Below are 9,541 nucleotides of genomic sequence, written 5' to 3'. Positions count from 1 at the left end.
ACAACAGGAAAACACATGAGATGCATTAGACATTAGCTAATTCAATTTGTAATACTTACGATAAGCATGTTCATCAAATCATCACATTGTAAATCTCAACTGATGCAATGTTATGTAAATTATAGATCAATAAGTTTGGAAAACATAACTAAAAGAAACATAAACCACCTACTCCTTATTAAGTCTATTATGGCCTGCACAGTAGTTTTGAAAGTAGGATTTCTTGCTTAACCCAAGAGAATCAAAGATAAGTTGACTGCAGATAGAACTAGAATCTGAAGTCTAGACAGTTTATAGATGTTAAGATAGATCATCTGTAAACATTTCAATAAAAGTTGAAGGCAGTATTGTGTGTAAATATCCACAGAGTAATCATTATGAGATATATGGCAATTTGAGCCTTTGCTATAAACATAAAATGTCCACTTAAAACAAGATACGCTTTTAGACGTGTCTTCGGAGAGACTTTGCCAGTTGAAACAATGCAGAATGTGACTGAATTTCACTGCATTGGATGTCTAGACATTTTACAAATTCAAGAGTTTCAATCCTACAACTATTCACTTTTCTGCAACTTCAATTTGGTCATCTCAAACTAGGTTCTCCTCATCTGCATAAAAATGTACTACTCTGCATCCCATCTTTCTGTGTGGGAACTGGGAGGTGAACCCAGCGTCCTACATATGCAATAAAATAATTATCACTGAGACAGATCACTGGATTGTCTACAGTTTTCTTAAAAACAAGACCATAGTAAAAATGGTGGAGAGATGTCCAGCAGAACCACAGAGGAACCTGGAGACTCCAAAAGCAACTCATCCCCACGAGAATTCAAACATGAAATCCTTAAAGACCTTGAGGAGGCAACAGAGTACTGGAATTCTGGTGACAAAGAGGTGGCCAGTCACAGGTCAAAAATCAAGCTCCTACAGTGATTGTCAGAGTAAAACATTGCACACAGTGTCAGCCCTAACAGTGACAGTGCTGGAAATAAATGTCAAGAAGTGGTGACTTCCTTCAGCTGGGAGCTGTGGAGTCCAGTGCATACCACTCTGTGCAGCTGAAGTCAAGGTACAGTGTCATTAGCCCAAAGGGAGTGCAGCAGGTATAAGGTTAAACACGACAGGAAGGACACTCTGTGTGGCATACAGGCAGCTACAATGCTACTATGAGACAACTGGTTACCGGACAGCCATCAGTGACAATGAGGCTTTGGACCCACGATGCTTACAGGTATCCTTTTGTTTTGCTTTGGCCTCTCATCCTAGGTGACCCGGCAGTGTGGCCATGAGACAAGCAAGATCAGAGAACAATAGCTGCAGTGATGATGGAGAGCTTTTGGAATCAAAAGGGCAACTATGAACTCAGGCTGGTACACTGAGAGAGGAGACTGGCCACTCTAATTTGTTCTGCATTTGCACATTTCTTCTATTCAAGGAGACACACAACACATAGAGCATTCCATCACACTGCAAAGTTCACAATGGGAAGACAATGCAAAAACCCAACACAACCATTCAATGAAGATGGCAGTTCTGAGAACTTGAGTAACATCAGCCACCTATATACCATCTCTGATAAGGATTTTAGAGAGAAAATATGGAAGTTTCTCAAAGAATTCAAAGAAACCATGAAACAAAGAGACAATAAGACTAAAGAGAATATATTAGAGTTGAAATTTTAAAAATTTCAAACAAATAAAAGGTCTGAAAAACAGAGTAGGCAAAATGAAGCACTCACTGGAAGGAGACACCGACAGAGTAACAACTTCTGAGGACAGAATCAGTGTACATGAGGAAGAGCTGCACAACACCTCCATACATAAGAGAAAGTTGGAAAAGAGTCTTTTAAAATAAGCAAACAGACACCAATAGACCTTTAGGGTAAATTCAAGAGGAACAATATAAGAATCATTGAAGTTCCAGAGATACAGGAAAAAAATGCTGCTGAAGAAGCAACAGTAAGTGACATCATTGCTGTGGGTGCATATTGAAATGTGCATGCACCCACACCCTGAATTACCTAAGAGTAACAGCAAAAGGAGACCCAAATTAAATCACTCAAAGGCACATCCTAGTCATAGTAATGAAAATCACTGACAAAAGGATGGAAGACTGAGAGCAGCAGGTGAAAAAGGGAAGTTACGGGGCCGAAGAGAGAGCATGGAGGTAAAGCATTTGCCTTTCATGCAAAAGGACGGTGGTTCGAATACCGGCATCCCATATGGTCCACGTGCCTGCCAGGGGCAACTTCTAAGTTTAGAGCCAGGTGTAACCCCTGAGCACTGCCGGGTGTGACCCAAAAAACAAAAAAAATGGGGGATTACAAAGAAGTAAACTTAATATTTACAACAGATTTATCAAAAAAAAAAAAACCCACCAGACCAGAAAGCAGTGGTGGGATATAATGAAAAATTCAGTGAAATGAACACCTCACCATGAATACTACTTCAGTCTGTCAGACTTTCATTCAGGTTTGATAGAAGAATACACTACTTCTTGGATAAACAACAGTACAAGAACTTTACGTACTCAAAAACAACCTTAAAAGAAGAACTGAGTAGTCTAATTTAAGGCAAGATAGACCCTTCCACAAACAAAAAAATCTACAAAAATTTGGCACAGAAATCCCATGACAATAATCTCTCTCAAAGTTAATAGACTGATAGCACCAGTTAAGAGACACAGAGTAGAAAAAGTTAAAAATGGATCAGAAAATTGAACCCAACATTTTGCTATCTGCAAGAAACACATTTAAATATTCAGAGCAATCACAGATTCAAAGTATGGATGACAACCCTTCAAGCAAACAACTATATATATTTATAAATATATTTATTTATAATATAATTATAATATATAATTTATAATAAATATATTTATAATATATTAATATAGATTTATTTATATATAGGGATTTTGATCCCCCTAGCCTGAATATACATTGGTCTCAATACTCATGGGAAATTCCTTAAGATAGACAAGAGTTTGGGTAATAAAGAAAACACTCCATAAAATCAAGAGGAAAGAAATTCTATCGACTATATTCTCAGACCATTATGCATTGAAGATAGAGGTGAGTTACAAACAGAAACCAAGAAATAACTTTAATACCAGAAACTTAAGGAAATCACTAAAGAACAACCAGTGGGTCAGAGAAGAAATTAAAAGATTTCTGGAAACAAATGAGAATGAAGACACAAATTATCAGAATTTGTGTATTTGCTGTATTTGTAAGCATTCATCAGGAAGGAAGAAAAGAACAGTCTACATAAGGGACACAGCAGTAGCACATAGATAGGTCATTTGCCTTGCATGTGACCAACCCAGATTTGATCACCAGCATCCCATATGAGCTCCTAAGCATGTGAGGAGTGAATCCTGAACTCAAAGCCATGTGTATTACTTGAGTACTGCCAGATGAGTTCCAAAAACAAAACAAAGAGAGAGAGAGAGAGAGAGAAAGAGAGAGAGATAGAGAGAGAGAGAACTTAAAGGGCCTACATAAATAAATATTTTTTATTGAATCACACCTGGCAGTGCTCCTTATGGCTACTGACAGGTTCGGGGACCATATGGGATGCTGGGATTTCAAGCAGGGTTGGCCTCGTGCAAAGTGAAAGTGTTATCACTTTGCTATTGCTCCGCAGAAATAAATAAATCATTGGCACAGTTTTACAACTCACAAAGTGCCCCTGACCCCAGAAGGAATTCTACATTCGGATTCGAATGGCGGCTGCCAGCAGCCATTGACTCCCAATACATGTGTGGCAACTGGTGACCAGGCAACCGTTGGTGTCAACAACTAGACTAGTCGCAGAGCCCAAGAAGGACGCTGCTGTGCAAGAGAAGGCCCATCAATCTTCCTCGAAAGGTGATGAGAAGAGAAAGCCGAAAGATAAGTATAAACCAAAGAAACAGAAAAGTAAAAAGGGTAGGGATGCTGCTGACAAATAAGGTCTGTCTCCAGCCAGAAGACTTAAAGTCGATGATTTAGATTGGCCAGAAGACTTGGACAAACAGAAAGCCTTGATCGAAAGCTGGCTGGACAAGGGGTTCATGGAGTTAAAACTACAGTTGGGGCTGCGGCTCATCTTACAAAGGTACGAGTCAGGCTTGGAAAAGTAGGGCAAAATTGATTTGAAGGCGAGATATAGCAATCTGTCTAGTGTTAGAGCTTCTGCTGTGAAGGAGAAGCTCGAATCTCTGGACAATAAAAACAGTCCAAAAAGGCTAAGTAACAGCAGATCCAAAGAACAGACTAGACAGAGCTTTGAGCAAAAGAAAAACAAGGGCATCATGGAGGCCATGAAGGAGCAACTTTCCAGGAGCAAGTTGAAGGAGAGGAAGAAGTCCCAGAGCCCGGCCAAGAGAATAAGCTGCAGGACCCAGCCGGCAAGTACCAGCCCCCTACCCTTAGAAATCGCTGGCAAGAGAAAGTTGGGAAAGCCACCAGGTCTCCCACCGATGACAAAGTGGAAGATAAAAATGAATCGGATGATAGAAGAAGCCGAGATCAGGGCAAAAAACCTAGATCCCCAATTGATATAAGAGGTCAATCCAAAGATTGTGGTCTTTGGTCGTGGTCCAAAGAGAGAAAGTCCAGACATTCTGACATTGATAAGGAGAAGAAGCCCATCATGTTGCCCTTCAAAGATGCTTTTTCTGAGAAGGAGAGCCAGTCCTGCCGGGATACATATGCCAGAGAAGAAGCCTGACTCCCAGGCAGGACTGGTGGAGGCGAAGTCCCTCCCTGCTTCTCAGACACAGGCAGGAGAAGCAGAGCAAGTGGCCTTCACAAACTCCATCTCCTGGGAGGAGAGAAAAGAGCCAGTTCTTGGAGCAGAAGCAGAGGGTGCCAGAAGGGAGGCGACTTTTTTCTCCTAGAACACATACCTGGGTTGATCTGAGCAGGCAGGAGCAATGGAAGGACATCAACTCCCTGAGCATGAAGGAGGTCTTGGACCCCGCCCCACAGAAACCAGTCTCCACAGTCTTCTCAGTCTCCAGGCCTGAGAAGCCGATTCCATCTCTGAGGTCGCTCCAGGTTGCAGGGCAGGGGCAGACCCAGGAGCCTAAGCAAAGTCAAGGACAAATTTGAAGGAAGCCTATCTGAAGGCATGGCGGCTGATCAGGGAAGGGAAAGACCAAATAGCCCAAGAAAAGTTAAAGACAAGTTCGAAGGGAGCCGGTTTGAAAGCCTGGAGGCCAAACAGGGCGGGGAAAGACCAGAGAACCGGAACAAAGTTGAGGAAGACAAATCAAAGGGAGCCACTCAGAAGGCATGAAGGCCGAAAGGGAGTCCTCGCCTGAGTAAAACCTTGAAGACTTCGACTTCAAGGAAGAAGATGAGGAGGCCCTGATTGAGCAGCAGAGGATCCAGCGGCAGGTGATAGTTTAGAAATACAAGGACCTCATGGACGACAGCAAGATGTCGGTACCTTCAGAGCCCAGCAGCTCCCAGAGCAGCACAGGCACGTGCTTGGCATCCCCAGAGGATGACATCCTGGAGAGGGTGGCCACCAATGTCAAGGAGCACGAGCTGGAGAACGTTGAAACGTATGAGGCCTTGGTGAAAGTCAAGCAGAACATGATGATGGTCGAAGAAGCTTCATCGCAGGAGAAGCTTTTGACATCTGTTATGTTCACAGAATCTGATGACATGTTTGCTGCAAATTTTGACAGCACTCGGCTTTGGGCTGCAAGTAGTACAAAAGAAGACAAACAGGACCCCAACCTCAGGGATAACTGGACAATCCATTAGGCTATTCAGGTAAGTTCCTCTATTCCTCGTAACACACACACACAATTGAGTGCCACAGTTTACCTGCAGTTCACTGACTGCCTGCTCTCTGGTGATGAGATTCTGTTGATCGTGACTCAAACTGTTTTCCACTTTGTCTTTCAGGTGTGAACATAGGCGAGGTCCTTGAAAAGCATTACACCGTGTGCAGCTACACTGGCAGGGGCATCTTCAGTAACGTCGTCTGTGCCAGGAACAGTGCCAGAACCAACCAGAAGATGGCCGTGAAGATCATCAGGTACAATAAGCTCATGCAAAAGTCTGGTTTAAAAGAACTCGAGTTCTTGGCAAAACTGAATGAAGCTGATCCAGATGACAAATTCCACTACCTGCGACTCTTCCGGCACTTTTATCACAAACAGCATCTGTGCCTCATAATCGAGCCTCTCAGTATGAATCTGCGTGAGTTGTTGAAGAAGTATGGCAAGGACATGGGCCTGCACCTCAAAGTGGTGATCTCCTACACCCTACAGCTCCTCCTGGCGCTCAAGCTGCTCAGGCACTGCAACATCTTGCACGCTGACATCAAGTCCGATAACATCCTGGTCAATGAATCGAAGACTATTCTAAAGCTGTGCAATTTTGGGTCTGCCGCCCATGTTGCAGGCAATATCATCACGCCTCACATCGTCAGCCAGCCATATCGTGCTCCCAAGATCATTATAGGTAAAAGCTATGACTATGGGATCTACATGTGGGCTGTAGGTTGCACCCTGTAAGAACTATATACGGGAAATATTTTGTTTCCTGGCAAAAGCAATAACAACTTGTTGAAGCTTGTAATAGATCTCAAAGGAAAGATGTCAAATAAGATGATTCGAAAGGGCCTATTTAAAGACCAGCATTTTGATAAGAACCTCAACTTCATGTACATAGAGGTTGATAAAATCACAGAGAGGCAGAAAATCACTGTCATGAGCACCATTAGCCCCACAAAGGACCTGCAGGTCGACTTGATCGGGTGCCATTGGCTTCCTGAAAACCAGCGTAAGAAAGTGCATCAGCTTCAGGACTTGCTGGACCAGATCTTCATGCTGGATCTGGCCAAGCAGATCAACATCAACGAGGCCCTGTAGCACGACTTCATCCAGGAGAAAATTTAAGTGGAACGAAGAGCTATGAGGGTTTGAGTAATTGAAGTGATGTCACAGCAGTTTATTCATATATATAAAATAATAAACACTTCTCCTGCCAATTTGAGGAATCATGATATATTTGAATTAACACCAAGGCTTTCTTTTAGAAATGTTAGTTAATCCATTTTTTGTGTGTTATGTGAAATCTCCTTGTAGAAATGTATTAATTGGCAAGTTTACACAGATTACAATGCTTACGGATATGGTTGCAGCAGTTTATTCATGTATCTAAACATAAATATTTCTCCTGCCAATTTTAGGAATCATGATATATTTGAATACCAAGGGCTTCTTTTAGAAATGTTAGTTAATCCGTTTTGTGAAATCTGCTTGTAGAACAGTTTTCATCACCAAGACTGCACAGATTACAATGCTTATGAATATGCTTGGATTTCACATAAAAGACAAATAAGAAGCACTGTTCCCAGACTAGTAGTAATGATGGGTGGTTCATCTGTGTTGTGCAGACTTGGCATGCATTTGGTCTTCCAGCGAGATGACTGGCATAAATGCAATTTATATTCACATTTCATTAGGGGTGTGTGTGTGCAGGCCACAGCAGCTGCTTTGGTGTAGCCTTGGTCACAAGGGGCCAAACCCTCCTTTGAAGCAGGCTCTGCAGCATTGAGTACACTGAGGTGAACTACGCCGTTCACATCACTGCTCTTGTACCTGTGACTTCACTCACAGCTTAAGAGGGTTAGTGGCTGGCAGTTTTCTGCATGGGTGGGACCAGATCTGTTTTTCTTTTTAGCCTGGCAACTGCGGCCTCATTCCAGTTTCTTTTCTATCTCTGCTAAAAAGACCCAGAACATCCCTGCTTGGTGGTGAGAGTGCCTTCAGTATACTGTTTCTTACTAATTTGAAGTTTGTTTACTTTTTTTAATACCAACTTGCTATTTTATATAGACTTAATTTAACTACATTTGTTAAATGTATTTGTTAATACATTTGTTTATTTGTAGTTAAATGACATTCCTAGTAACATAGAACAGAGACTTAGTTTTCATTTACTAAGGACAAATGCTGAAGTCTGAACCTGAGATTCCTATTTAAAAGTTAGATAGACAACATAATGAAATGTTTAACTGTTTGTATGTCCTTTTGAAAGTGTACTGCTTTATAGTAAAAGTGTTTTCACTTGTTCAAAAGTTCAGGGCCAGAAGAATTCACTAGTTAATTGTTTCTAAACTTTAAAAAGGACATACTGTCAATGTTTTCAGACTTTTGTAGAATACTGAAGAAACAGTAACACTCCCAGATAATTTCTATAAAATGATTATCATTCTGATAACAAAAGCAGACAGAGATACCACAAATGAGAGAGTTGCAGGGCGATATCCTTGAATAATCCAGATGAAAAGATCCTCAAAAAACTACTCACAAATAAAATAAAATAATCAATAAGGATATACACCATGACTAATTATGAATATTTCCAGATGTTCAAGGATGGTTTAACATACACAAATATAATACATTATATTAATAAAAACAATAATCATATGCTCATATCAACAGGTGCAGAGAGGAGCCAGGGAGATAGCACAGTGGTAAGGGTGTTTTACTATTCCATATAAGGGTGAAACTTGCTTGCCATTGTGTTCAAACAGGTTCTGAGATCAGAATAAGGGGCTTTGCCAAACAAGAATAAGGAAGTTGCTGACATGGTATAAGCTTGAAATTAGACAAACTCTAGGCTGTTAAGAAAGTGGGGCTGGAGAGATATCACAGCGGTAAGGGTGTTTGACTTGCACGCAGCAGATCCAGGATGGACAGTGGTTCAAATCCCGGCATCCCATATGGTCCCCTGAGCCTGCCAGGAGCTATTTCTGAGCACAGAGCCAGGACTAACCCCCAAGCACCACTGGTGTGACCCAAAACGAAAAAGAAAAAAGAAAAAAACTCAGGAGAGGCTGGTATTTGATCTTGTACACTGTTGTTAACTGCATTAGTGAAGTCTGTAAACCCTGATTTGCATGCTCTACCCCCATTGAATTGCTAAACGTGTGGAAACCGGCTGCTCAGGGCGACTCTTAAGTGAACTGCTTGCTGGTCACAGTTGCACTAGCAAGCTAGCATAATAAGCTTGCTTGCTGTTGCATTTTCCTCAGTCCTTAAAGTCTTCATTTGAGGTGGTGGGCTTCTTTGGACCCTTACAATGGGGGGCTCATTCAGGATCCCAATAATCCCCTTAACAAGGACTCCAATGACTTGGAGAAGTAAGTTTATCAGGAAAAGGAACCTGTCCAGTACTGATAATTCTAGCAGCAATTTGAAGTTAGTAGACTATCAGATTCTGAAATAAGGCAGGGTTAGTGATCCCCCTAAAAACAGGTTACTAAGGTTGAAGAAGCCTCAGGAAAAGGCAGACAGGTCAGTAAATGTCCTGGATACATTTTGTCGACACTTCAGTCCAGAGAGACATCCCCTGTGATCCAGAGTCAACAGGCCAAAAGTTTTTTCTTGGTCTTGTTTTCTCTTTTGGAGACCAGTGTCTCCCGAAGAGCAAGAAAGTAAGTTTTGGTTAAGCAAAAGGCAGCAAGGGACCTATGTGTGGACCAGTCAAAGAATGTGGGAGAGTGGGGCTAGAGCAGTGGCCC

The 9,541-nt window shown here is 41.8% G+C and overlaps 1 pseudogene; it reads left to right on the top strand.

The window, feature by feature from the left end:
- Positions 1-1,168: 1,168 nt before the first annotated feature.
- Positions 1,169-6,905, top strand: LOC125999032 (serine/threonine-protein kinase PRP4 homolog; annotated as a pseudogene).
- The last annotated feature ends 2,636 nt before the right edge of the window (positions 6,906-9,541 follow it).

This window comes from Suncus etruscus, chromosome X (genome assembly GCF_024139225.1).
Source record: "Suncus etruscus isolate mSunEtr1 chromosome X, mSunEtr1.pri.cur, whole genome shotgun sequence".
Classification (NCBI taxonomy): domain Eukaryota; kingdom Metazoa; phylum Chordata; class Mammalia; order Eulipotyphla; family Soricidae; genus Suncus; species Suncus etruscus.
This window is presented reverse-complemented; position numbering and strand designations above follow the sequence as displayed.